This window comes from Papaver somniferum, chromosome 9, assembly GCF_003573695.1.
Source record: "Papaver somniferum cultivar HN1 chromosome 9, ASM357369v1, whole genome shotgun sequence".
Taxonomy (NCBI): Eukaryota; Viridiplantae; Streptophyta; class Magnoliopsida; order Ranunculales; family Papaveraceae; genus Papaver; species Papaver somniferum.
This window is the reverse complement of record NC_039366.1, coordinates 61524805-61547275: the sequence shown is the minus strand read 5'-3', so window position 1 is coordinate 61547275 and position 22471 is coordinate 61524805. Positions and strand designations below refer to the sequence as shown.

Here is a 22471-nt window from a genome sequence, read left to right as displayed (position 1 = left end):
AGTAGAGTATGAATTAAAATGAAAGTTTCAGAAATCTTTTTTCAAATCCATCAAATTTGATAAAACCAAGGAAGGAAATTGAATATGAAAAACCGGAGACATATGCACTTTGACGATGACATCAAATCCTGAAGATTTTACCAACAACTTGTACAAAACTTTTACGCCACTCAAAATCATACATTTTATCAAATTCATATAGTGGAAAGACAGGCAGTGCAACTAAGCTACGGAACAAGATAAATAATTTTGTTTCTTTACAACATTTTGAACTAATTGATTCTAAATCGGTCGATTTCCTATATTCTTCAATACCCTTCAAAGTTTTCTCGCAACTATATGATTTTGCAATGTGTCTTATACATCTCTGTAAATTCATTAACAGTTCTCTAAAAAATCAGAAATTTAAAATTCAACTTGTACTGTAATAAAACAAGTAGTAAATGTAAACTTGGAAAGTGTGATATTTCAAGTACCTTGGAATAAAAATTATGGGAGCAAAACATAAAGCATCACCATCACCTTCAGAGAAATATTTGATGAAAGGAAAAGTTGAATTTATAGATACTAAATTATGAGCATGGTTATCAATTGTATCCATTTTCTTTATTTGTTATTTCATATTCATCACCATACTTCATCATCTCTCTAAACTCCCGTACTCTAACTAATAATCTCTCTTTATCTAAGTGTCTAACTCTAAGAAGGAGAAGGTACCTGGTGCACCACCAACTTTTTCGTGCATGAACCTGTATGTACAATCCTTGTACAATCAATATATTTTGATCTCCATAAAGAAGATCTTTATTCCTGATTGTTATATCAAGGTCAACCTATTATATACTTGAACTTTAATATCCGAGTTCAATCAAGACAAAGTCTTGTATGATCTATGTTAGAGCATATCTAGGTTGAACCCACCAAGCGTTCGTATGTCAGGTTTGGTTGTCATATTTTAGTATCAAAACTCATCTAGAGTCACTTGATTAAATACTAGAGTCAATTTCGTTTAGGTTAAGACTAGAAAGTCTAGGAATGTTAAGACATACAAGTACTACTCCGAAGAAGTAACGACTGCAACGAGGACATCATCCTCCCACTTGAGGTTAGTAATACTGACTTGACTTTTTTCCATTCCTAACATATCTTCTAAGTCGTATTACATTGAAAACATAACATGAGAAGATGTATATACATATATATATATATATATATATAATACTCTAATGATTCGACTTGATCATATGATAAAAGTATCAAGGAATCTATTTTATTGCGAAGTATAAACGCTTATCTTTTGGGACTTCGTAAATACGACATCGACATAATCTTTGTACATTTAGTTACTTGATTACGTGCAAGATATAGGTGTTGATTTCATCCTAGGAAAAAATGTTTTATAATATTTGTTTAAAGAAATTACATATACGAATTTTTTTCGTAATCGAAAGGAAACCATGATTGGTCTAGTTCTTTATTGAATATATTTTGAATGACCAATACAATATGACAAGGTAGAACCTATCTTAACTTATTTTTGAGATTTAAGGTACAACCGGTTATAGCCTATAATTTTTAGTATGTTGTAATCGGTCACAACTACATTGGGAAGTTAGTTGTAACCGATCACAAGCTCCTTTTGGAAGCAAGGTTTAACCGATCACAAGATAACTCGAGAAGTAAGGTGTAATCGATCACAAGCTTTCTCAAGAAGTAAAGTGTAACCGATCACAAGCTACCTTTGGGAAGCATTGTGTAACCGATCACATCCTACTTTGGGAAGCATGGTGTAACCGGTCACAACATGGTTTGGGAAGCATGGTATAACCGGTCACAACTTACATTGAGTTATGGTACAACCGATCCCAAGGAGCAAAATCCGAGTTTCCAATTTTCACATATCTCTTTATATTTTGTGTGATCTTGGAATTAGGATTTGCTAAGAGAAACTTCTAGATTTCGACATCATTTGAACATGTACATAACTCTTACCATTTATTGTTCAAAAATATTCCTTGATACTCAAGGTGATCCCGAACCGAAATATTGAAAAACATTTAATTATGATTTTCAATTTGATATGCTTTTTGAAAAAGCGGGGGTCTAACAATCACACCTAATATTTCGTTAGGCAATTTGTATGGACTAACTCCAATATAATTCCAAGAGAATCAACTAGACAATCAGACTCAATCAAGGAAAATATATCCAAGAGTTATATCTCTTTTTCTCAATGTAATCATCAAACCAAACAGATAGAAATCCGCGAGCCTGATTAATATGAGAAACAACTTGAACGGTACCAAAGACCAATGTTCAAGTGTCAATCAATTTCAATCAACAACCAAAGGTTGGATTAACCAATTGATTGAACTACGCACAACTTTTGATATTTCAATTATATAAAAATATATAATGCGGAAAAGAACTAACACAGACACCAGAAGTTTTGTTAACGAGGAAGCCACAAATGCAGAAAAACCCCGAGACCTAGTCCAGATTTGAACACCATATTGTATTAAGACGCTACAGACTCTAGCCTACTATAAGTTAACTTTGGAATGGAATATAGTTGAGCCCTAACAATCTCACACTAATTAAGGTACAGTCGCGTTCCTTACGCCTCTGAATCCCATCTGGACTCTACGCACTTGATTCCCTTAGTTGATCTCACCCACAACTAAGAGTTGCTACGACCCAAAGTCGAAGACTTGATAAAAAAATCTGTCTCCCACAGAAAAGTATATTCTGATAGATAAATCTGTCTCCCACAGAAATACCTACGAAGTTTGTTCCGTCTTTTGATAAATCAAGGTGAACATGAACCAATTGATAATCCGGTCTTATATTCCCAAAGAACAGCCTAGAAATATCAATCACCTCACAATAACTTAACTATATGGTAGTAGAACAAGTTATTATGGAATCACAAAGAATGAGAATAAGAGCTTTGTGATTACTTTTTATATCTTACCTGTCGGAGATAAATCTCGAGCATATCTTTGAGAAGATAGTACTCAATACGATAGAACAACTAAGATCAGAACATGCAACTACAGAGAAAATATTTTGGCCTGGCTTCAGAATCCCAATGAAGTCTTTAAGTTGTTAACCTATAATTCTTTTATGAAAAACCCAGGTTAAAGGAGAATCGACTCTAGTCGCAGCTAGTATCACACACGAGGTGTGGGGATTAGGTATCCCAGTTTCTAGAGTTCTCCCTTATATAGTCTTCAAATCAGGTTTTGATAGCTTTGTAGCAAAGCAATCAATATTCACCGTTAGATGAAACCTGATTTAAGATTCAATCTAAAATCTTTCCACCGCTAGATGGTCTTAGGTTGTTACACACAAATTAAATATACATTCATTTAGATATGAGTAACCTTACCTAAACGTGTATATTGAGTTGGCTCAATAAAAGTTAACCGAAGTTAGCCATATGAACACTTTTTTATTAACCATATTCATCTTAACACTTCTAGATCAAATGATAATCAAATGAATCTAATTGTGTTACTTATAGAGTTGTTCAATCGTTTATATTCTCATAGAAGTATACAAGACACAATTGAAGCAAAATCGGATAGATTCAAAAGAATCAGTTCATGAACATTTTAGCCAAGGTTTGATTTCATTCCTTAATATATAAATGTATTTGTTCATGAGTATGTAAACATACTTAGCCGATTTTAGAACTTAACCACATAAGTTTGCAAACGGGTACGCAAACTTAAGTTCCGGACTTTGATCTTTTCCGACAGTTCGCAAACGGGTGCGCATACTGTCGTTCCGAACCGAACTCATCAGGTGAATAAGTTTTCAAACGGGTACGCAAACTTAGTTCCCAGACTTTAACAGTTAAAATCATTCACATACGGGTATGCATACTTGGTTCCCGGACCCGAATCATGCTTACAACAGTTCGCATACTTGTATGCATACTGTGTTATATCCAGACAATGATTAATTGTTATAAACTCCCATTTCAATCATTGAAACATTCTTAGAAGATGACAATAACTGTCTCACACAAACTATTAACTTAAAAGAAATTTTCAAGTGATCGAATGATCAATACGAAACATTCCGAGTCTACATCAAATGACTGTCTCACACAAATCATGTAAGATGTTACAAAACGATTTTGACATGATCGTATTTTGACTTTCGTCAAGAATATAAGATGAACTTGGTTAAAGCGAAAGTTTATCAACACATATTTCGAGAAATATGTAAGCGAGTTAAACTCTACTCGAAATATCAAATGTGTATAATCGAAGTCTATATAGTTATACGACTTTTGTCTCAAATATGAGATGGAGTAGATAGACTTTTGAGTTTTGAGTGATAGATGAGTTCAAGTCTCCACATACCTTTTATAGAGGTGTCAAACAGGCCGGCCCGGCCTGGTCTGGTCTGCCTTTAGTCGGTCTAGCCTGGCCTGGGGTTAGCCTGCTTACTGAACAGGCCAGGCCGGCCTGGCCTGCTATATATTCTACTAAGCCCAGCCTGAGTCTGACCTGCTTTTAATGGGCCAGGCCGGACCAGGCCCAGGCTAGCCTGTGTTCTTTCACAAAAACTTAAGGTGGAGGTGAGGTTCGAAGTTTTGACTGAGAACTCCTTCTATGTGCACGAAACCAACTGTGCTGACGTTAATTTTGTGATTATGAAATGCAGTGTAATTCAGATAAGTAATTTAACGTGAAGAAATAATATGTTAGCCGAAAATAAATAGATGTTTAGGGAAATATTTTAGGATATTTGGGAAAATTCAAAGGAAGAAGATAACAAAATTGAAAAGTTTTAGGAAACTTGACAAAATTTAACGGAAGAACATAATAGATCTGTATTTTTTATAGAATGCATGTAAATAGATTGATGTTTTTTTATATAGAAACTAAAATTTAAAAATACGTGAGATAAATATTAGCTTAATTTTCTTCAATAAACATATTGAAAATGTTGAGAAAATATAAGAATTCATTAATGCATTAAATTGGTAATCTATAGTTAATTTCAAAATTTATTAAGAGAAAGTAACGAATAAATTCAAGCAAATCAAATTTAATTATGTAGCTAAAATCTCTCACAATCTCCTGTCCTCCCGTTTTTAATATTATTCTACTATAAATAAGCTTTAAAAAAATCTAAAATTTATGGCACTAAATCTAAGTAATAAGTACTTGCATTCCAATATATTTGATTGTGATCACTGACCATGCAGAATCAAGTGTAGTGGATCAGTGGTTGAAGACTCTTATTAATTTAGATACGTCATGGGATCGAGACTCCATACCATCATAAATTTTTTGATAAACATATACTGATATACATGCCATGGCAGGCCGGCCTGGTCAGGCTTGTACGGGCCCAGGCTAAAGCAGGCCAGGCCATAACCGGTTAGTAGGCTGAATATCACGGCCTAGCCTGGGCCTGTCTTGAACCCGGGCTCATCCTGGTCTGTTTAGAGTATGGGCCAGGCCAGGCTTTAGCCCAGTTTGACAGGCCTGGCCTTTTTGACACCTCTAACCTTTTGTTGATGAAGTTCCACAAGCTCCCCTTAGTAGTTCTTCGTCTTCAATCGACGAATGTCGTGAAGTCTAAAGCTCAACTACACATTATATCTTAATCCGATACATAGCTATAAGTAGAATAGAAATCAAGACTTATAGTTTTGACAACTAAACTTGACAAACAAGGTTGAGATGGCAACACTTGCGAGTTCGACCCAGCAGTACTCTAACAGTTTTAATTCCATCACTTAAAGCATAGACTGTATAAAATGTTTATTAGTAAAAATATGTTATACTAATAATAGAAATTTTCTATGAGAGATTTCATAAATATTGGTTTACATTAACTGGGAATAAGAAAACCGAATTTAGGTACTTTAATGAATATCTTGAGAATATTTTCGGTTTCGGAATTTCCTTGTTGAACAAACAACCTTGGTCAATAAATACTTGAGTTTGCATTTCTTACAAACTATCCTAAGATCCAGGCAAACTTCATTTTTGTTGTTTCTGGTGGAGCCGTATATTCGGAGAGGAAAGTACCCTAATTAGGCGAAATCTGTTACGAGCGCTCGTTTAAAGCCTTATGTGGGATCAAAAGCTCTATGAGTACCATTGGTGAGCGTTGCTATCCCAAGCTTGTTTGTCAAGTTTAGTTGCCAAAACTATAAGTCTTGATTTATAGTCAACTTATAGCTAAGTCTCAGATTATGATAGAAAGTGTAATTGAGCACTAGACTCCACGACGTTCATCGATTGAAGACGAAGAACTACTAAGGGGAGCTTACGGAACTTCATCAACAAAAGGTATATGGAGATTTTAACTCATCTATGACTCAAAATTCTATCTACTATATCTCCTATTTGAGACAAAAGTCGTATAGTTATATAGACTTCGATTATACACATTTGTATTTCGAGCTGAGTTTAACTCGCTTACATATTTCTCGAAATATGTGTTGGTAAGCTTTCGCTTTAACCAAGTTCATCTTATATTCTTGACGAAAGTCAAAAGAGGATCATGCGAAAATCGCCTTGTATCATCTTACATGATTTTTGTGAGACAGTCATTTGATGTAGACTCAGAATGCTTCGTATTGATCATTCGATCACTTGAAAATTGATTTGAAGCTAATAATTTCTGTGAGACAGCTATTGTCATCTTCTAAGAATGTTTCAATGATTGAAATGGAGTTTAGAACACTTAACCATAATTGGATTATAAGCACAGTATGCGTATGTGCATATGTGTTGATCCAAGACCGGGATGTAGTATGCATACCCGTATGCGTATTGGCGAGGTCAGGTAAAGTCCGGGGAGCTAGAGTATGCGTACCTGTACGCGTACTGGCGAAGTCGGTTGAAGTACGGGTACTATAGTATGCTTACTTGTACTCCTACTGGATTCAACTGATGCTTGGAAGTATACAAAAGTATGCGTACCCGTTTGCATACTGGCGAACACAGTCCAAGTCTGGCTACTTAGGTATTCACACCCGTTTGCATACTTGAGTAGGTTATGTTCTAAAATCGGTTTGTTCATGAACTAATACATTTATATAATAAGGAATGCAATTTTTTGCAAACCGTGGTATAATGTTCATGAATTGATTCGAGTGAATCAAAATCGATTTTACTTCAATTGTGTCGTGTATACTTCTATGAGAATATAAACAGTTGAACAACTCTAGAACTAGTTTCATTTGAGTCATTTGAACTAGTTATGGTTAAGATGAATATGGTTGATATGAAAACGTTCATATAGCTAACTTCAGTTAACTATTGTTGAGCCAACAAAGGTGTACACGTTGAGGTCCGGTTACTCATTTCTAAATGAAATCACTTTTCATTTGTGTATAACATGCTAAGTTCGATCTAACGGTTGAAAGATATTAAATTGAGTCTAATCAGGTTTTCATCTAACGGTGAATATTGAATGCTTTGTTACCAAGGTAACATTGATTGGAACCCCTGATTTCAAGACTATATAAGGGAGAACTCTAGCAACTGGGAAACCCAATCCCCGCACCTCCTATGTGATACTAGTTGCGACTAAAGTCGATTCTCCTTTAACCTTAGGTTTTTCTAAAACCCAGTAGGTTAACGACTTGAGGAATTCATTGGGATTATGAAGCCAGACCCAACCATTTTCTCTATAGTTGCGTGTTCTGATCTTGATGTTTTTTATCGTGTTGAGTACTATCTTCTCTAATATTTGCTCGAGATTTAATCTCCGATAAGCAACATAAAAAGTAGTCACAAACATCTTCGCCCCATCGTTTGTAATTCCACAATATTGTGAGGTGATTGATATATCTAGGTTGTTCTTCGGGAATATAAAGCTGATATACCAATTGGTTCATGTTCACCTTGATTTATCAAAAGAAGGAACAAAACTCATAAGTATATCTGTGGGAGACAGATTTATCTATTCAATAGACTTTTCTGTGTGAGACAGATTGGTTTATCAAGTCTTCGACTTTGGGTCGTAGCAACTCTTAGTTGTGGGTGAGATCAGCTAAGGGAATCTAGTGCGCATAATCCAGCGTGGTTTTAGAGGCATAAGGAACGCGACTGTACCTTGATCAATGTGAGATTGGTTAGGGATCAACTACATTCCAGTCCGAAGTTAACTTGGAATAGGCTAGTATCTGTAGAGGCTTAATACAATGCGGTGTTCAAATCTGGACTAGGTCCCGGGGTTTTTATGCATTTGCGGTTTCCTCGTTAACGAAACTTATGGTGTTTGTGTGTTATTTGTTTATATAATTGAAATATCACAGGTCGTGCATAAGTTCAATCAATTGTGAATCTAACCTTTGGTTGTTGATTAAATTGATTGACACTTGGATATTGGTTTTTGATACCATCCAAGTTATTTCTTATATTCAATCGGTCTCGCAAATTCCTATTTGTTTGATTGCAGATTGAATTGATAAATTGAGATATAACTCTTTGATATACTTTTCTTAAGATTGAGTCTGACCGTCAAGTTGATTCTCTTGAAAGTATATTGGAGTTAGTCCATACATATTACTAAGTGAAATATTGGGTGTGGTTGTTATACCCCCGCCTTTTCAATTGGTGTCAGAGCAGGCAAACACGTTTAAGACCTCATAAGTCTGTGTTTGTAGCGATCTGACTCTATAGACATAAGTGTTATCTCTATAAACGTACCGCCAGTCTTCGATGAATCGAATTACTTATGGTGGAAAATTGCTATGCGTTCCTTTTTTCAAGCGCGTGATTTTCATTCATGGGTTTATGTTGTTAATGGCTATATTCCTCCGGTTGTTATAGAAGGCGATGTAACTGTTCCAAAGGATATCAGTGAGTATGATGCTGTCGAGATTCTTGCTTGAAAAAGCGGGGGTCTAACAACCACACCCAATATTTTATTTGGAAATCTGAATAAACAAACTCCAACATACTTTCAAGAGAATCAACTATTCAGTTGGACTCAATATAGAGAAAAGTATATCAAAGAGTTTTATATCTCTATATCTCAATTGAATCTGCAATCAGCACATAGCAATTTGCGAGCCCGATTGAATATAAGAGAAATAACTTGAACGGTACCAAAGACCAATTTTCAAGGATTAATCAATTTCAATAAACAACCAAAGGTTGGATTTCCCAATTGATTGATTCAACGCACAACCTGTAATATTTCAATTATATAACAAAATATAATGCAGAAAAGAAATAACACAGACACCAGAATTTTGTTAATGAGGAAAACCGCAAATGCAGAAAAACCATGGGACCTAGTCCAGATTTGAACACCACATTGTATTAAGCCGCTACAGACACTAGCCTACTACTAATGAATTTCGGATTGGACTGTAGTTGAACCCTAATAAATCTCACAGTGATTCAAGGTACAGTTGCGCTCCTTACGTATTTAATCTCAGCAGGATACTACGCACTTGATTCCCTTAGCTGATCTTACCCACAACCAAGAGTTGTTACGACGCAAAGTCGAAGACTTGATAAACAAATCTGTCTCACACAGATAAGTCTATAGAAATAGATAAATTTGTGTCCCACAGAAATACCTACGAGTTTTGTTCCGTATTTTGATAAATCAGGGTGAACAAGAAATAATTGATATACCAGACTTATATTCCCGAAGAATATCCTAGAAATATCAATCACCTCACAATAATCTTAATCGTATGGTAGCGAAACAAGATATTGTAGAATCACAAACGATGAGACGAAGATGTTTGTGACTACTTTTTATCTTGCCTATCGGAGGTTAAATCTCGAGCCAATCTTAGAGAAGATAGTACCCAAATACGATAGAAACAACAAGATCAAATCACGCAACTACAGAGAATATAGTTGGGTCTGGCTTCACAATCCCAATGAAGTCTTTAAGTCGTTAACCTACGGGGTTTCGTGAAAAATCTAAGGTTAAAGGAGAACCGACTCTAGCTTATACAACTAATATCACACAGGAGGTGTGGGGATTAGGTTTCCCAGTTGAGAGAGTTCTCCTTATATAGTTTTCAAATCAGGGTTTGCAATCTTAGTTACCTTGGCAACAAAGCATTCAATATTCACCGTTAGATGAAAACCTGATTAGATTCAAGTTAATATCTTTCAACCATTAGATCGAACTTAGATTGTTATACAAAAATGAAATCTCATTTAGGTTTAGTAACCGTACCTAAACGTGTACACCATGTTGGCTCAACTGTAGTTAACCGAGGTTAGCTATATGAACACTCTCATATCAACCTTATTTATCTTAACCATAACTAGTTCAAATAACTCAAATGAAACTAGTTAAAGAGTTTTTCAATTGCTATATTCTCATAGAAGTATACAAGAACACAATTTAAGCAAATTCGATTTGATTCACTCGAATCAATTCATGAACATTATAGCTACGGTTTGCAAAGAATGCATTCCTTAATATATAAATGTATTAGTTCATGAGCCCACCGATTTTAGAATTTTAACCACTCAAGTATGCAAACGGGTACACATACTTAATACACTTCCAAATCCCTGCAGAAATTTCCGGACCTATACCTTATGCAAGTACGCGTACCGGTATGTGTACTTAGTACACGGAATTTCACAACTTCAAGTATGCATACGGGTTTGCATACTTTAGTTTTGGTCATGGATTATATACATGCAAGAACGCACACTATGTTTATAATCCAATGATGGTTAAGTATTCTAAAATCTTATTTCAATCATTGAAACTTTCTTAGACGATGACAATAGCCGTTTTCACACATTATTAGCATCAAAGCAATTTTCAAGTTATTTAAATAATCATAACGATACATTCCAAGTCTACACAAAATGATCGTATCACACAAACCATGTAAGATGTTACTCGGCGATTTTCACATGATCATCTTTTGACTTTCGTCAAGAATATAAGGTGAACTTGGTTGAAGCGAAAGCTTACCAACACATATTCCGAGAAATATGTAAGCGAGTTAAACTTAGCTCGAAATCTAAAATGTGTATAATCGACAACTATATAGTAATACGACTTTTGTCTCAATATAGGAGATAAAGTAGAAACAGACTTTCCAAGTGATAGATGAGTTTTAGTCTCCACATACCTTTTTTTGATGAAGTTCCACAAGCTCTCCTTAGTACTTCCTTGTCTTCAATTGATGAACGCCGTGAAGTCTAATGCTCAACTACACAATCTATCCTAGTCCAATACATCACTATAAGTAGACTATAAATCAAGACTTATAGTTTTGATCACTAACATTAACAAACAAGCTTGAGATATCAACGCTTGTGAGTTCGACCGAGCAGTGCTCTAACATTGCTGCAAAGAAAATTTCTGACGGATTGAATGCAATCATCCATGCCATTACCCCAAATCTTCAGCACCATGTGACTACGTGCACTCGGTCTGAAGATGCGTGAGATATCTTAGAAACCGTATTTGAAGGGAATACCTGTGAAAAAGAAGCTAGGCTTCAAAACCTAAATTCTGATTGGGAAAACCTTCTTATGGAAGATGAAGATTCATTTGATGAGTTTAATCATAAAATGTCTGAAATTGTCAATGCATCTTTTGTATTGGGTAAGACCATTCATGAAAAGGACATTGTGATGAAAATTCTCAGATCATTGTCATCTAAATACGATTCTAAGAAACATACCATCGTTGAAGGAAATAATCTTGATACGCTTTCCAGAAATACTCTTGTTGGGAAGTTAAAGATCTTTGATCATGAGCATGTATCCAAATCTGTAAAGGATATTGCTTTCAAAGCACAAAAGAACACTAAACTACTTGATAAAAGTAAAATTGTTGGCATCCCTGAAGATGATCCTTCTGAGACTGATTCATCAGATAAAGACCTTGAAAAGTCAGTATCTTTGATCACAAGACAGTTTAGAGATCTTCTTTTGAAGAGAAGTAAATGGTTCGCTAGAGATAAACCTAAGTCATCAGTCAATCTCATAATTGTGTTCCTCCTAAAAACAAGGATACTGACGATACTGATGACGAGGATATTCCATAGTGCTTCAAGTGTAAAGGTTTTGGTCATTTTTCAAATGAGTGTCCGAATCGTAGAAAATACACTGGAATCAAAGGTCTTGCTGCAACTCTTGATGAAATATCTGACCACTATGATTCTAATGAAGACGAAAAATCAAGTTTTGCACTCCTTTCTGAAAATTGATTTTGACAATTGTAGCAATACGTACATCAACCTCGATATTCTTCCGGGAGAAACTTCAACCACTTTGGAGGATAGAATGGATTTCTCTTTGTTTACTGGAAATTCTATTTCTAATTTTTCAGGTTCTACCTTTTGTCTAGCAGCCTGCACAGCTATGACGTTTGAACCATCCTCAATATTGACATGTTCTTATTGTACTCTCAAGGTTCATGAACTCTCCAAATGTTTCAAGTACAAACATAAGATAATATATGTCAACAAACTTCAACGAATAGCAAATCGATTAGCAAACAAGCTCAAACTTGTTCAGAAGTCGTCTGAGGTATGAAGTTAATTTCCAAAGAAAAAATGAGACCACTGGAGAAAAGAATACGTTCTAAACAATATGTGAAACATGGATCTAAGAATTCTGTTCAAGAAGGTTACGATGGACAAATTGTTGTTCACCCCAGCACAACTTAAATGTGTTGGTCGTGTATCTTGTCTCATGTGTCTGGTTCAAAAGAGACAAGGGTTTGCACACTTCAGGATTTAGAAAAAGAGAAAAGAATTTTTTTTTCCTGTTTTGTTTTCTCTTTTTGGTTTCGTTTTCTCCGGTTTGGAATTCTTCCATCTTTTCATATCTAATTGATATTGAAAGGGATTTTCTTTGTTTGATCAATAAAAAAGGGTTAAAATCGACAATTTTTCCTTCTTTAGGGTTGTGAGTTGTGCGTACGTGAATCCTTTTAGTGTATAAAGGTTTTGTAACCCTACATTCCTTTTTCCTTCTCTGAAAACTCTTTTTATCACAAGATTGCTTGTTGAGCCTGATTTGTGAATTCCCCTCACAATCTTATACTGGTATGGAGAATCCAAGCATTATGTAATCTGATGGAAAAGATGTTAATATGATTGTTAGGCCATCAATCATGAAAGAGAAAGATAAATATCTTGTACCTTCAACTTTGAAAAGGAAAAAGAGGAATGTTAGGAAACCAAGAGTTTTTCCTTCTAATCTACAGAAGTTTTCTGGGGTTCTTGAAGAGTTGAAGGAATAAGAAAGAAGATTCATCAAATAAAGGTTATTGTCTTTAGGACTCTCGAAATTCAGAAGGCCCTGGTTCGGCATCAGTCTAGAAGGTTTGTTGGAATTGACTCCTTTCTTCATGAACCTTATGTTCCTATGGCTGTTGACGACAAGGAGTTTGGGGACGATAAAGAATTTTTTAGAGGCCTTAATATCTAGGAAATTCTTATGAGAATTTATTCTTGTGTTTTAAGAAGGATAACTAGGGTTTGGAATAACAATTATTGTGAGTACATATCGCTATTGCCAACGATTTTCATCTTGCAATGTTTTTAGATTTATTTATTTAAATTCTAAAGATTATTTGAAGATGATTTTGCAATATTAATATTTATGGTTTTGTATTATGCAATTTTTTATGGGATATGTGTGTTTGCATCGGTGAACTATGATTGTCCCATATATGTCAAAAGTTAAGCCTATTATGTCATTATGCAAATATTGATGAAGATAGGATGAACTTTTGATTGCAAAGATTAAGTCTATTATATGTATTTATGCAAATATTGATGAAAAATAGAATGAATCTTTGAATATTCCGCAGTATTGGTCTTTCCCTAATCCACTTCTATGTGAAAGTACTGTGCGGCTCCGTAAGTTATCTTATGTTGAGCATTTCCTATTAAATTAATCATGGGTTCTCTTGTGGTTAATTTAATTGAGTATTTTGGATACAAATTCATGTTTCATGTGATTTGTTAATATCCAAAGAAATCCTTCTTTTCTTGTGAAAGTAAGGTCGATCTTGTTGTTGTTCTTTCGGGAATGACATTTTATGGGGGAGAGTTTTTAATTGAACTTGTGATTAATTGCCAAATCTTTATGGGGAGTGCGGTTGTGGAATAGTGTAGGAGTTTTCTTGTATCTTTATAAACTCCTTGATGAATACACTAAGTTTCGACTATGTGAAATCATCGAAACAAAGTTGATATGTTCTCTTTTAGTCATGAAGTATCTATATGAGAATTTCATTATGATCCCACTAGTTTTCGTACCTTTGCAAATTTATATTGACAAAAAGGGGGAGAATTGATGTGTAGTTCACACTACAAATAAATATGTTTTACGGATCATTATGTAAGGGGGAGTAGTTTTCATTGTGAGATGAAGTATTGACTAAGGGGGAGTGATACATATCACCATAGTATTGTCGTCAAAGTTGTGATGTAATTGGACTTTGATGTCGTGTAATAAACTATGACACTGTATAACAATGATTGAGAGCTACTGTTTTCTCAATGTTATAGCTACGGATCTTCAACAACTATGATGCTGAGTTGAACACGTTCAGAATCACTGGAGTACTTGGAAGTGACGAAGATTTCGAGTAATGTTGAAGAACCAAGGAAATCAAGCATTTGGATGAGAAGCTACAAAGTATATTTATTTTGTAATCCATATGTATTGATAGTTTTGTCACTAAAATTGATAATATGGTAGATTGTTAGCATTGCTCGGTCGAACTCGCAAGCTTTGGTATCTCAAGCTTGTTTGTCAAGTTTAGTTGCCAAAACTATAAGTCTTTATTTCTAGTCTACTTATAGCTAAGTCTCGAATTAGGATAGAAAGCGTAGTTGAGCATTCGACTTCACGACGTTCATCGATTGAAGACGAAGAACTACTAAGGGGAGCTTGTGGAACTTCATCAACAAAAGTTATGTGGAGACTTGAACTCATTTATCACTCAAAATTCTATCTACTCTATCTCCTATTTGAGACAAAAGTCGTATAGCTATATAGACTTCGATTATACACATTTGATATTTCGAGCTGAGTTTAACTCGCTTACATATTTCTCGAAATATGTGTTGGTAAGATTTCGCTTTAACCAGGTTCATCTTATATTCTTGACGAAAGTCAAATGATGATCATGTGAAAATCACCTTGTAACATCTTACATGATTTGTGTGAGACAGTCATTTGATGTAGACTCAGAATGTTTCTTATTGATCATTCAATCACTTGAAAATTGCTTTGAAGCTGATATTTTGCTTGAGGCAACTATTTTCGTCTTCTAAGAATGTTTCAATGATTGAAATGGGAGTTTAGAAAACTTAACCATAATCGGATTATAAGCACAGTATGAGTACTTGCATATGTTTTGATTCAAGACCGGAATGTAGTATGCATACCCGTGTGCGTATTGGCGAGGTCAGGTAAAGTCCAGGAGCTATAGTTTGCGTACTTGTATGCGTACTGGAGAAGTCAGTTGAAATCCTGGTACTATAGTATGCGTACCTGTGCGCGTACTGGATTCAACTGAAGCTTGGAAGTGTACGGAAGTATGCGTACCCGTTTGCATACTTGCGAGCACGGTCCAAGTCCGCCTACTTAGATATGCGTACCCGTTTGCATACTTGAGTAGGTTATGTTCTAAAATCGGTTTGTTTATGAACTAATACATTTATATAATAAGGAATGCAATCTTTTGGAAACCGTGTCTATAATGTTCATGAATTGATTCGAGTGAATCAAAATCGTTTTTGCTTCAATTGTGTCTTGTATACTTCTATGAGAATATAAAAAATTGAACAACCCTAGAACTAGTTTCGTTTGAGTCATTTGAACTAGTTATGGTTAAGATAAATATGGTTGATATGAAAGTGTTCATATGGCTAACTTCAGTTAACTATTGTTGAGCCAACAAAGGTGTACACGTTTAGGTACGGTTACTCATATCTAAATGAAGTCACTTTTCATTTGTGTATAACAAGCTAAGTTCGATCTAACAGCTGAAAGTTATTAGCTCGAGTCTAATCAGGTTTTCATATAACGGTGAACATTGAATGCTTTGTTACCAAGATAACATTGATTGCAAACCTTAATTTAAAGACTATATAAGGGAGAACTCTTGCAAATGGGAAACCCAATCCCCACACTCCTGTGTGATACTAGTTGCGACTAGAGTCGATTCTCCTTTAACCTTAGGTTTTCTAAAACCCAGTAGGTTAACGACTTGAAGACTTCATTAGGATTGTGAAGCCAGACCCAACTATTTTCTTTGTAGTTGTGTGTTCTGATCTTGCTGTTTTTTATCGCGTTGAGTACTATCTTCTCTAAGATTTGCTCGAGATTTAATCTCCGATAGGCAAGATAAAAAGTAGTCACAAACATCTTCGTCTCATCGTTTGTGATTCCAAAATATCTTATTTCGCTACTATACGATTAAGATTATTTTGAGGTGATTGATATTTCTAGGATGTTCTTCGGGAATATAAGTCTGGTATATCAATTGGTTCTTGTTCACCTTGATTTTTCAAAAAACGAAACAAAACTTATAGGTATATATGTGGGAGACAGATTTATCTATTCAATAGACTTTTCTGTGTGAGACAGATTGGTTTACCAAGTCTTCGACTTTGGGTCGTAGCAACTCTTAGTTGTGGGTGAAATCAGCTAAGGGAATCAAGTGCGCAGAATCCAGCGTGGTTCTAGAGGGGTAAGGAACGCGACTGTACCTTGATCAGTGTGAGATTAGTTAGGGATCAACTACATTCCTGTCCGAAGTTAACTTGGAATAGGCTAGTATATGTAGAGGCTTAATACAATGCGGTGTTCAAATCTGGACTAGGTCCCGAGGTTTTTCTGCATTTGCGGTTTCCTCGTTAACAAAACTTCTGGTGTCTGTGTTATTTATTTTTCGCATTATATTTGTTTATATAATTGAAATATCACAGGTCGTGCGTAAGTTCAATCAATTGTGAATCCTATAAAAGCGGGGGTACAACAACCACACCTCCAATATACTTTCTAGAGAATCAACTAGACAATCAGACTCAATCTAGATAAAAAGTATATCAAAGAGTTTATATCTCAATCTCTCGATTTGATATATACTCAAGCAAATAGAAATCCGCGAGTCTTTATCAAATACTAGAGAGAAAACTTGGATGGTACCAAAGACCAATATCCAAGTGTCAATCAATTTAAATCAACAACCAAAAGGTCGGATATTCTAATTGATTGAACAACGCACAACCTGTGATATTTCAATTATATAAACAAATATAATGCGGAATAAAAATAACACAGACACCAGAATTTTGTTAACGAGGAAACTGCAAGTGCAGAAAAACCCCGGGACCTAGTCCAGATTGAACATACACTGTGTTAAGCCGCTACAGACACTAGCCTACTCCAAACTAACTTCGGTCTGGAATGTAGTTGAACCCAATAAATCTCACACTGATCCAAGGTACAATTATGCTCCTATGCCACTGATCCCAGCAGGATGCTACGTATTTGATTCTCTTAGCTGTTCTCACCCACAACTAAGAGTTGTTACGACCCAAAGTCGAAGACTTTAATAAACAAATCTGCATCACACAGAAAAGTCTACACATAAAAGTCTACGATAATAGATAAATCCGTCTCCCACGAATATACCTACGAGTTTTGTTCCGTCTTTTGATAAATCAAGGTGAACAAGAACCAATTGATAAATCAGATTTATATTCCCGAAGAACAGCCTAGTATTATCAATCACCTCACAATAATATTAATCGACGCAGCGAAAAAAAATATTGTGGAATCACAAACGATGAGACGAAATATTTGTGATTACTTTTCTATCTTGCCTATCGGAGATATAAATCTCGAGCCAATTTGTAGCGCCCCAAATCTCTAAATACCATAACTAAGGCATAAATCCAAGCCTAAAATATTAAATTTTGTTTAACTCCAACTAAACAAGGTTAATTGTGAACTGTCTAAATTCAAGAGATGTAACATTCATTTTTTTTTAAACGTGGACAGATCAAAACCAAACTACACAGAATTATACTAAACAACAGTAGGACTTCTAGCCATTCACTTAAAAGAGTGTTTGCGATAGCTAATTACATACAAAATACAGGGGTGGGTACTACTTATAAGCATTAACACATACCATTTACAAGTTATATACATATATGACAGGTCAAACCAACACGAGATCAGTAACAATCTCTCGAGAACGTGAGTTGAAGCAACCTATTCAACCCATACCCTAAAATCACTTTCGCCCGCTTCTTCGCCACTTGCACAAATATTTCCTGCCACTAAAAGAGATGGAAACAGTGAGCCAGACAAGCTCAGTAGGCACTTACATTTCTCAAGAGTAGACATTAAAGTTGAACATAAAACAATGCAACATTTTCTAAATACGGTTAACACATTTAGCTCACTGAGACTAGCAAACCTGCACTCCAAACTTTACAAGCAATCAAACACACACAAAAGAAACAAACATGTATATGGAGCTGCTACTCCTTCAAACAATTTATAATATGGTTGTGCAATTCCGAACTCGCAAATCCACGCCTAATCGTATATATGGATGTCAATCAATTCCGAACTCGCAAACTGATGACCTATATAAGCAATAAAAGATCGAAAGCTGTAGGTATAAAAGAAGGAACACACCCTATATACCATAGACGAAAATTCTCATTTCCCATACACTCACATAAACAAGCAAGTATATTTCAGGTTCTTTGTATGTAAAGGAAAAGTTAAAAGAATTCACAGAGTTTTCAAAAGTTAGAATCCGACAATGCATGAGTTGTTTAAACGCATAAACATGGTTTTGTAAAGAAGCATTAATGATTACAAAAGACAAATGTAACTCCCCACCTCAACTTACAACTCAAACCTCAACTCCGCAGCCCGCCTATCGAATCGGAGAGCACCTTAATGACACAGAAGTTAAAGTTAGAGAAACAGAACAACCTCGCTGAACCTGGCCTACAAAATATAACAACCTGACCTAGCCATAAAGTGGAAACGAGACACTGCCTCTCGACGAGGATACTGATATGGATTTCCTAGAGAAGGTTTCAAACATTAACAATGGAGCTAAGGCTAATTCAAGATGTGAATATGTTCAACAGTTGAAGGACATGAATGCCAAAAGTATAAAAACAATCATAACTGAAACTGACATAGTTCAAAGTGTAATAATGGAACTGGATACATAGAACCACGCTGAAACAGTTGTTCAAAGACATCTAAAACTTATCAATACAAATTTCAGACTAGACTAAGGTGCATAGACGTCAAACTTGATGGAAACAGAACTGGCTGGTCGTTGATATCACAATATGTATGTCTTGCAGAGAACTGAATTCCATGAAAAGAAACCTCATTTTAGTTCATTATCTAATGTGCCCTAAAATCGAGCCGAAATGTCATCTGATTTCACACAAGAATTCTGAGGTGCTGTTGTGTATCAATTCAACAAGTCTTCATATCAAATCTAAAATTTATGGTATCATGAACCTCAGAAAATCTAATTTCAAACCCTAGCAATGTTCTACTCCTCATGAACCAGTAATCAGAGATTGAGAAACAAGAATAAAAACAAAAAACAAAGAAAATATTTTTCAAAAGATCTCCCAAGGTTCTGGTGTTCTACAGACCCAAAAATTCACAAATCCCGTCCTTAATTTCGAGTTCCATTCCTACCATGATTCAGTCAATACCTAAATATGAAATCAATTCTATAACAAAACTAAGTATGTTGATGCTGAGTTTTGACAAGATCAAAATAAAATTCATAGTAGAGGATTCAATCGATAACTATCATATTGAGAGAATTTGTTGAACAAGAGCAATTCGAGTTGATTCATACCTTTAATTTCAAATCCGGGACGAGAAGAAAAGAAACCCCTTTCCAAAAACTTTCAAATCTCCATGGAACTAAGTGATCCACAAGTTCATAACTATCACTTTCTTTTCTCTGAATTGAACTCAGAAATCTAGTATAAATTCACCTGATTTTTATTCACTTGAATCCCTCTCGAGTTCTCTCACTGTTACTACAGATGTTGTGAGAAGAGATGGCCAAGTTCGATTGTTTTATTCAATTTTTCTCGTTTCTTCCAAACATATCCCTAACATCTTGAACCTAGGTGTTAAGGTGAGACTTCATCACGTGTCTTTAAGTTCTGACTAAGCCCAAAATTTGGCTGAAGAATTCCCAAGATAATATCAAGCTAAGTTATCACCTACGAGTACACGCACAAGAAGAAAAAGAAACAAACATCTAGCATTCTAATAGCAGACAAAAACGGTACTACACAAAATTTACCCAACCGTATGGTTGGTTTAGTGTAAAACAGAAGCATAAACAACACAATTACAACTAATTGTGCTTTGATAAAACAATAACCAAAAGAAAACTATTGGGTTACTACACAATTATTACAATCGTACTCGTAACGATAAAAACAGCAAGATCAGATCACACAACTATAAGAAAAGTAGTATCGGTCTGGCTTCACAATCCCAATGAAGTCTTTAAGTCGTTAACCTGGTTTAGAAGAAGAAACCAAAGGTTAAAGGAGAATCGGCTCTAGCTATGCAACTAGTATCACACGTAAGGTGTGGGGATTAGGTTTCCCAGTCGTTAGAGTTCTCTCTTATATAGTCTTTCAAATCAGGGTTTGCAATCAATGTTACCTTGGTAACAAAGCATTCAATATTCACCGTTAGATGAAAACCTGATTAGATTCAAGCTAATATTTCTCAACCGTTGGATCGAAAGCTTAGCTTGTTGCACACAAATTAAATGTCCAATTTTGGGTTTACGAACCGTTCCCAAACATTAACATTTGTTGGTTCAACAATAGTTAACCAAATGGTTAGCCATATGATTACTTTCATATCCACCATATTCTTCTTCACCATAACTAGTCCAAATGACTCAAATAAACTAGTTAGAGAGTTGTTCAATTGCTTAGATCTTATGTAACTACACAAGACGCAATCGAAGCAAAAACGGTTTGATTCACTCGAATCGGTTCATGAACTTTATAGCCACGGTTTGCAAAAGCATTCCTTAATTTATATAAACATGAGTTCAAGAACAACCGGTTTTAGATATAACCTGCTCAAGTTCGCGGACTGGGTTCACGGACTTAAGCTCACGGAAGGAGTTCACAAACTCCAGTAGAAATTCTCGGGTCGAGAACTTACGCCGGTTCGCGGTCTGACTTCGCGGACTTGGATCACGCCACATTCAGTTTCTCTTGATCAATAAAGTTCGCAAACTTTGGTTCAAGGAATAAGGACTTATACATATATGTGTTTCCACAACAATGCTTACATCCTACCAATGGTTGTGTAATCTAAACTCTCATTTCAGTCATTGAAACATTCTCAGAGGACGGATATAACCGTTATTCACAGACCATTTTTCGTCAGAGCAATTTCCAAAGTGATTGAAACATAACATGACTTTCGTCACTAGGTAAAGATGAATTTGGCTAAAGCGAAAGCTTACCACACATATTTCGAGAAATAGATAGGCGAGTTAAACTCGGCTCGAAATAGCAAATGTGTATAATGAAAGTCTATACATCAACACGACTTTTGTCTCAAGAGTAGGAGATAGAGTAGATAGACTTTTGAGTGACAGATAAGTTCAAGTCTCCACATACCTTTTAGTCGATGAAGATCCACCAGTTCCTTGAGTAGTCCTTCGTCTTGCATGATGATTGCCATGGAGTCTTGAGATTAACTACATTTTTTATCCTAATCCGAGACCTTCAGCTATGTAGGCTAGAAATCAAGACTTATAATTTTGATCACTAACATTGAAAAACATGCTTGAGATAGCAACGCATGCGAGTTCGACCGAGCAATGCTCTAACAAATCCAACCTTTGGTTGTTGATTAAATTGATTGACACTTGGATATTGGTTTTTGATACTGTCCAAGTTATTTCTTATATTCAATCGGGCTCACAAATTCCTATTTGTTTGATTGTAGATTGAATTGAGAAATTGAGATATAACTCTTTGATATACTTTTCTTAAGTTTGAGTCTGACTGTCTAGTTGATTCTCTTGAAAGTATATTAAAGTTAGTCCATACAGATTGCTAAGCAAAATATTGGGTGTGGTTGTTAGATCCCCGCTTTTTCATAAATAATTGCATTGTTATTGTAAACTAGATAGTTGGCAATATATATAGTAGAACATAATCGTATCTATAACTTGCTTTGTCGGTCGAAGAAAGGGTCGTTGTTTGAGCGTCTTTTCAACTATGACGCGTCTCTGGGGGTCGTTGAAAATCTTATAACAACGACCGATGTTAACGGTCAAAAAATTATGACTGTCTTCAATCAGTCATGGATATAAATATTAATATGAAAAAAAATAATAGATTCAGATTGGCTGACTTGCCTGCACTGAATCTGTTTGAGCTGAAACAAGTCTGACTGAG

At 35.3% G+C, this 22471-nt stretch overlaps 1 long non-coding RNA gene across 1 annotated transcript; it reads right to left on the bottom strand.

Annotated features, from left to right (window-relative positions):
* Window positions 1–18019: 18019 nt before the first annotated feature.
* LOC113313287 lies at window positions 18020–20136 on the bottom strand. The gene is made up of 3 exons (XR_003341781.1): window positions 19876–20136; window positions 18879–18934; window positions 18020–18304 (listed from the first exon to the last, which is right to left on the bottom strand). It is a non-coding gene; the product is annotated as an uncharacterized LOC113313287 (long non-coding RNA).
* Window positions 20137–22471: the final 2335 nt, after the last annotated feature.